This window comes from Phoca vitulina, unplaced genomic scaffold, assembly GCF_004348235.1.
Source record: "Phoca vitulina isolate PV1807 unplaced genomic scaffold, GSC_HSeal_1.0 scaffold47, whole genome shotgun sequence".
Taxonomy (NCBI): domain Eukaryota; kingdom Metazoa; phylum Chordata; class Mammalia; order Carnivora; family Phocidae; genus Phoca; species Phoca vitulina.
The window spans coordinates 4581703-4590423 of record NW_022589750.1 but is presented as its reverse complement, the minus strand read 5'-3'; positions in this window follow the sequence as shown (position 1 = coordinate 4590423).

The following is an 8721-nucleotide window of genomic DNA, read 5'->3' as shown; positions in this document are numbered from 1 at the left end:
AGATAAACCGACATAAAGCATATAAGTAAGGAACTAGGCAGAGATGGCCATGTCCTAGTATTTTTGGTATCCAGCCAGGCATCGTTACACTAATAAAATCTAAGAATCTGTAATAAGGCCAGATTCTTTACTTCTTTATCTTCTAAGGACTTCAAGACCATGGTTACTGAAAGCAAATACTGGTACCATTCACATACTGCTACTTGAAAATACCATGAATCTTATTCCTCAACTCAATTCATAACCAAACAGTATCAAGAACAAAAAAAATCTCAAGATCCCTCTCCTCTGAGGGACGCCTGGGTGGCTCAGTCGGTTAAGCGGCTGCCTTCGGCCTGGGTCGTGATCCCAGGGTCCTGGGATCGAGTCCCGCATCAGGCTCCTTGCTCAGCGGGGAGCCTGCTTCTCTCTCTCTCTCCCTCTGCTTGTGCTCTCTCTGTCAAATAAATAAAATCTTTAAAAAAAAAAAAAAAAAAGATCCCTCTCCTCTGAAACATTACCTCCCCTTCTCTTTTATATGTAAATCTCCCACTATGAGACTGAAATCTTAAGCATCCTGAAAGATGCTTATTTAACCTCCTATTAAATTCCCAGTAAATATACTAATTTCCACTAACACCCTAGCTACCATTACTGGATAATCAGCTGAGAAAGCATCTAAAGAAAGAGGTCTCTTGAGATGTGCCTGAAGGGAGGGAAAGGGAGAGATGTAAAAAGTGCCTCTACAAAAGCCATCTGCCTGCACTGAGGCCTGACCCTGGGTATCCAGGCGCCTGGCACCCTTCCTCATGAGGCTAGGGTCTATGTGAGCCTCCACATCAGGGGCTCTCAAATTCAGCATGCATCAGAACTATCTGGAGGCCTTGCTAAAACACAGATTAGGGGGCCCCACCTCCTGAACTTCTAATTTAGTAGGTCTAGGTTGGGCCCCAAGAATTTGCATTTCTAATAAGTTTCCAGGTGATGCTAATGTGGTTAGTCCAGGACGACACTGAAAACCACAGTTCTACATTATCACCAAATCTTTCAAAAGGAATTACACATGATAACCTATAGTCCTGCATTTACACCTACAAATTCAGCTAAACCTCTCTGGGCCTGCCATGTAATAAGTGCTCAAGAAATATTTGTGGGACGCATAATAATTTAAGAAGAACTTAATCTGTGCCAGGCACTGAGCTAGGTATTTTACATTTATCATCCAAAAAAAAATAAATCCTAAAGCAAAGGGTATTTTAGTACCTTTATCTAGTAATTGATTAAAAAAAAAAATCAGTAAGAAGACTTCTATTTCCAGGAAAATGGAGTTGACCTACTTTTCCCTCCCACTAAGGGCAATTAAACCCCTGGACATTATATATAAAACTAACTCAAATGATTCTGAATGGTGGAGAGAAGTAGATGGACTAGTAAGTTCCCTGAGTTTTCTTTTTGCCTCATGTGCTCCAGACTTGGAGTTGAAGAAGCAGACAACACAGAAACACCAACAGGTGCAAACAAAAAAGCCTCATAAAAAGCCTACTCACTCTAGTCAAAAGATAAAATAATGGGCAGCCTAGCAAGGTTGGTTTAACATTCAAAATTCAGTATAATTCAGCATATTCATAGAATAAAAGTGAACATTGTATGATCATCTCAATAGATGCAGTAAAATGATTTGACAATATCCAGCACCCATTCATGATTTAAAAAACAAAAACTCTCAGGGCACCTGGGTGGCTCAGGCCGCTGAGCGGCTGACTCTTATTTCAGTGTAGGTCATGATCTCAGGGTCCTGGGATCGAGCCCTGCACCTGGTTCTGTGCTCAGTGGAGAGTCTGCTCGAGGATTCTCCTTCTCCCTCTGCCCCCACCCCCGACTCATGCTCTCTCACTTTCTCTAAAATAAAACAAATAAATTTAAAAAAACACTCTCAGCAAACTAGCAATAAAAGAGGACTTTCTCAATCTACGTAACAGGTACTTACTAAAAAAAGGGGGGGGGGCGCCCTGGGTGGCTCAGTCGTTAAGCGTCTGCCTTCGGCTCAGGTCATGATCCCAGGGTCCTGGGATCGAGCCCCACAACGGGCTCCCTGCTCGGCGGGAAGCCTGCTTCTCCCTCTCCCACTCCCCCTGCTTGTGTTCCCTCTCTCACTGTGTCTCTCTCTGTCAAATAAATAAATAAAATCTTTAAAAAAACAAAAACAAAAAACAGCACAGGGGCATCTGGGTGGCTCAGTCAGTTAAGCGGCTGCCTTAGGCTCAGATCATGATCTCAGGGTCAGGGTCCTAGGATCCTGGGACCATTGGGCTCTCTGCTCAGCAGGGATTCTGCTTCTCCCTCTCCCTCTGCCCCACCCCCTGCTCATGTGTATGTGTGCTCTCTCTTTCTCTCTCAAATAAATAAAATCTTTACAAAAAACAGCACAGCTAAAATATCATGCTTAACCATGAAATAGTGAAGACTTTCTACCTAAAATTGGGACTAAGGAAATGATATCCACTTTCACCATCTCTAGCTAACTACATTGGAAGTCCTAGCTAATGTAGTAAGACAAGAAAAGGAAATAAAAGACATAGACATTGAAAAAAAAAAGAGGTAAAACTCTCTTTATTTGCAGATGACAAAATTGCACAGAATATTTAAATAAGTCTACAAAAAACTACTTAACCCAAGAAGTAAACTGAGCATGTATCAAACTATAAGGTCAGTATATAAAAATAAGTTTGATTTTTATATTAACAGCCAACAATTGGAAAGTGAAATTCTAAAAATCAGTACCATTTACATACAATAGCATCAAAGAAATCACAAAATATTCTAGGAATAAACTTAATAAAAAATTTTTATAACCTCGCACAAACAATGAATCATGGAACACTATATCTAAAACTAATGATGTAATGTATGGGGATTAACATAACAATAAAAAAGATTTTTAAAAAAATGCCACTGTTCTCACTAATTATTTTTTGTTTGGGGAAATACAGTTATTTTGTATAAACATATATATGTTAACTTGTAATATTACCATTATTTTTTATTGATTTAATAAATATTTTAACATTAAAAAAAAAATTTTTATAACCTCTACATCATAAACTATAAATCACTGTTGAGAGAAAGTAAAGAATATCTAAATAAATTATACACACATGTACATATACATATACGTGTGTGTATATGTACACACACACACACACGGAAAGAGGGGGAGAGAGATACAATTATCTTGGTTTGGAAGACTCAATATCATAAGTCTGTCAATTCTCCCCAAGTTGATCTAAATATTTAATGTAACCCTAATCAAAATCCCATCAGACTTTTTTTTTTTTTTGAGAAATTGGCAAGCTGATATTAAATGCGTGAGAAAGAAGTACAAAGTTGAAGGACTCACTCAATGGTTTTAAAAACTTAAAATAAAGCTACTCTAATTAAGACAGTGTGGTACTAGCATAAGGGCAGAAAAAATATAGATTGCTGGAATAGAATAGAGAGGAATAGAGATCTTAAAAATAAATCCACTATATATACCATCAAATGACTTTACTAAGATGCAAATGCAATTCAATGTAGAAAGGAAAGTCTGCAAGAAATGATACTGGATCAATTAGACTTCTGTATGAACAAATAATAACTCATACAATATGCAATAATTAACTCAATATGGAAAACAAACCTATATGCAAGTCCTAAAATTATAAATCCTCTAAAAGAAAACATGGAAAATATCTTTGTGATCTTGAGCAAAAACTCTTAAACAGAACACAAGTACTAAATAAGAGAAAAAAATGATAAACTGTCCTCTTCAAAATCAAAACTACTGCTCATCAAGATACTGTTGGGAACACAAAAAGGCAAATCACAAGCTGGGAGAAAATACATGCAATACATAAATGCAACAAAGAACTTCATTGTATCTATAAGAACACATACAAAACAATAAGGAAAACAATCCAATAAAAATGGGCAAAAGAATTTGACAGACACTTTCAAAAAGAAGGTATATGAAGGTCCAATAACCACATTAAAAAGATGATCTATACCATTGGTCTGGAGGATACAGTTTAAAAACCACAAGGAAATTCCACTAGACATCCATAAGAATGGCTAAAATTATAAAGATGGACAATGACAAATGCTGACAAGGATGTTGGGCAACCACATCTCTCGTATATTACTAGTGAGAATGTAAAATAGTTCTATTTTTGAAAAACTGTTGGCCATTTCTTGTAAGTTAAATACACCCCTATACAGCTTTTCATCTGGCAATTCCACTCTTTCGAATTTAACCAGAAGAAATGAAAGATACATTCACAAAAAGATAAGAATATCCATCAGCAAAAGAACAGATGAACAAAATATGCTATACCCTCACAATGAAATACTACTCACCAATAAAAATAAATTAACTACATGCAGGAACACAGATGAGGGGTGCTTGGGTGGCTCAGTCGGTTAAGCGTCTGTCTTCAGTTCAGGTCATGATCCTGGGGTCCTGGGGTTAAGCCTGGCGTCAGGCTCCCTGCTCAGCCAGGAGCCTGCTTCTCCCTCTGCCCCTCCCCGCTTGTGCTCTCTCTCTCTCTTGCTCTCTTTCTCTCTCTCTCTCACAAATAAATAAAATCTTTTAAAAAAAGAACACAGAGGAATCTATAATATTCCTCTTTGGCACAAGTCTTATGAAAGGTGAGTTGTTTCTTTGTTTGAAGATGAGATAATTACAGAGTTTCGTACAGAAAAGCAGAGATGGGGCGCCTGGGTGGCTCAGTCGGTTAAGCAACTGCCTTCAGCTCAGGTCGTGATCCTGGAGTCCCGGGATCGAGTCCCACATCGGGCGCCCTGTTGGGTGGGGAGCCTGCTTCTCCCTCTGGCCCTCCCCACTCTCATCCTCTGTCTCTCTCCAATAAATAAATAAAATCAAAAAAAAAAAAAAAAAGGCAGAGATGCCTTTAGTGACTGTAATTCCTCTGCTTTTCCTCGCTGGAGGGAGAGAACACATAAATCCTTAGGGCAAAGGGAATCTTAGGAATTGTAAGCTAACTTCTAACATGAACCCCTAGAGCAGAAGGATCATTAGATAGAGTAATTTAATGCTAGCCTTGGGCTTAACTGTAAGCAGATACTAGCAAGAAAAGCAAGGGCAAGGAATAAGAGCCAGACCTTGGAAGGGTTTTTACTCTAAGTTAAATGAGTTGTCACACAAGAATTGTGTGAAGAGATATCTGCACATTGGAGAAGGGTTGGAATATACCAATAAATAGGCTTTAGCAAAAATCTATCTTGCAGTTCAGTTTTCTTATTTATATTGCCCATTAAAACTCTTCATTGTTATTTTAAATAAGGTTTTCCATTTCCAGGGTTACACCTCAAAGAAAGCAAGTGGAAAACGTATTATGCTAATCCTATTCTCAAATTAAAGTGAGTGTTAGGTATCAACCACTGACCACATAATCAGAGCACCATCATTTAACAGGTGGCCACTCAGCTAAATTACAAAGTAACTGAATGGACATTTGTTTCCAAAGTTTTGCTATTAGAAGAAATGCTAAATATACAAACTTGACATATCTTCCTAGTTCCCTGTGCTTCCGTAGAAAAAAGAGTAAGAGAGGAAATTGCTGCAATTTCACATTTCAAAAGAAGCAACAAATTGCCCTGGAATTTTACACCCTTACCCAAACCATATGAGGGCATCCACTCTCCAACACCACCATGTGCTACTACGAAATTGTTTTGTCAAGCTGATGGGTGAGAGATAAGCTGTTATTTGATATTGCACCTCCTGAGGTTGAGTGTGTTATTAAATTTATTGGCCATTTGTACTGCCTCTTCCATGAACTGTCCACTTACATCTTTTTGGCTATCTTTTTCTATTTTCTTGTATCTCCCTTTCTTCTTGATTTGAAGGATGTGTATACAACTTCTACTACATTTATGATTGTACTTTGTTTTAATGCTTAAGACTCCAACTCACCTAGAACTTATTTTTATAAATGATGTCAGGCAAGGACCTAATGTAATTACTTTGCAAATGATAAATCTCAACCCCACTTACTGCTTAGTCCTTCTTTTCCACCCTGGGATTACAATGCCATCTTTATCGTATTTTAAATTGCCATACATGCAAGAACCCATTTTGGAGCTATATTATGTTCTACTGATCTACTTGTCTTCACCTACACTAATGTTATACTATTTTAATCACCATATTCCTAAAATATGTTTAATGTCAGATAGGGTGGCTTATTACTTCATTGTCTCATGAAAGCTCACTCATTATTCCCAGAAATTTGCATTCTTTTACCACAAACTCTGAAATTGCGAGGCTCCATTGAGTTATATCTCTATCTTTTGTCTAGTACTTCCAAATCTATTCCATTTCCATGAGAAATATTATCCCCCAGTCTCAGGAAATTCAGTTTAATTTTAGTTGTCTTGAGGTAGAATAAACTTAGATGATTCCTGAACATCTAAAATTATTTCTCTTTCACCAGCAGCAAGCAGTCGGGTCTACAACCCAAGTACTTCTTGCTTACATCCCCTTCTTTTCTTTTCCAAGAGCTGCTGGCTTAGAGCAGGTTCTCAGCTCTCCTAAAATAGTACAACTGTTTAAGCGGGTTCTTTATCTCTGCCTCACTCCTCCCATCCACCTTCCATGCTGCTACCGTAACTGTGCTTAGAACGCAGATCTTAAGATGTCAGTTCCTTGGTTAAGACTCCCGTGATATTCCATGACTCACAGCGACAGAACCCTATTTTTTACACTGTTTTAGACACAGTGATAGTAGCCAATATTTTTTAAATAGTTTCTGTGTTGCCAGATGTTGTTCATCTTTGACAGATGAACAAACTGAGGCTTGCAGGAATTAGGTGACTTGCCTAAAATCATACAAAATAACATCTGATTCAATTGATATTTAAAACAGGATGGGTTAGCCTGGTGACGGGTATAAAGAGGGCACGTTCTGCATGGAGCACTGGGTGTTATACGCAAACAATGAATCATGGAACACTACATCTAAAACTAACGATGTAATGTATGGTGATAAACATAATAAAAAAAAATGCAACAAAACAAACAAAAAAAAAACATTGTACACATCATAAAAAGCATGCTAGCCAGTTTGCTGTCTTTAAAACTTACCTATTAAAAAAAGGCTCTCATACTGGATTTTTAAAGTAGCTACTACTTGTTTTTTAAAAGTTAGATATAAGGGTGCCTGGGTGGCTCAGTCGTTAAGTGTCTGCCTTCGGCTTAGGTCATGATCCCAGGGTCCTGGGATTGAGCCCCGCATCGGGCTCCCTGCTCCGCGGGAAGCCTGCTTCTCCCTCTCCCACTCCCCCTGCTTGTGTTCCCTCTCTTGCTGTGTCTCTCTGTCAAAAAATAAAATCTTTAAAAAAAAAAAAGTTAGATGTAAAATAGCTCAGAAAGGCTAAAAATAAAGATATAGGAAAAGATCACCCATTTATATGCTACCAAAAAGTAAAAGCAAATATAGCAAAATATTAGAAAAAATAGAATTCAAAGCAAAATAATACTAAATGCAGCAGGGATAGTTCATATTTTATTTTTAAAAGACACAATTTACCAGAAAGATAATCATAAATTTCTATGGAGTTATGAGCAGCTATCTTTGAATTATACAAACAAAACCTGAAAGATCTGAGAACAATAGTAGTGGAGTTTAACTTTGGCCTGCTAGAGAAATTACAGATCAAGTAAACAAAACTAAAAACACAGATGACTGAATAACACAAATAACAAGCTCAACTGTGAAGATAAATATTAAATTTTGTACATTTCAATAAAAAAAAAAAAACCTAGAGTTTGTGATGGTGGCAGCCCCAGTCCCCTCAGGCTCTAACTGTGGAACCTTTCTTTCCCAACCTCCATGTTGAATAAATACTAAATTTTGTAGCCAACAATGAGGAACTATAAGTGCTTTTTAAGCATCTAATATATGCATTCTTTTTTTTTTTTTCTGAAGATTTTATTTTTAAGTAATCCCTATAGCCAACATGGGGCTCAAACTCACAACCCTGAGATCAAGAGTCACATGTTCCACCGACTGAGCCGGCCAGCCACCCTGATATATGCAATTTCAATAGAAATGGTATCACTCTTTAAGAAGTGGAAAATTAGTTCTTAGAGGAGCAAAACAAATCTTGGCCATTATAATTCTTGCATCTCTTCCCTCCCCCTGCCAAGCACCACCCTACCTGAAAAAAATCTTACTGCTTAATTTCTCTTGTTGGGGAGAAATTAATTGAATTTAAAAGTATTTAATTAAAATATTATTGCTTAGTGTTTTATTTCTTAAAAAGAATTAAACTTAATTAATGAATTTAATTCATTTTTCTCTTCAGGGGGGAGTAATGGGGAAAAAAGGCTAAAAACACTGATATAAAACACTCTTGGGGCACTGGGGTGGCTCAGCCGGTTAAGTGCCTGACTCTTGATCTCAGCTCAGGTCTTGATCTCACCATCGTGAGTTTGAGCCCCACGTTGGGCTCCACACTGGGTGTGGAGTCTACCTAAAAAAAAAAAAAAAATTCTCAAAAGTTGAGCCATGTAGGGAAAAAGAAAAAAAAAGAACATATGTGTATTTGTTAATATATGCATAAAACACCTATTAAGGGCACACAAGAATCTGATAACTGTTGTTGACTCTGGGGAAGAAAACTACATAGTTTTCTCATACAAAGAGTATATGAAAAGGTTTTCATTGTATATTCTTCTGT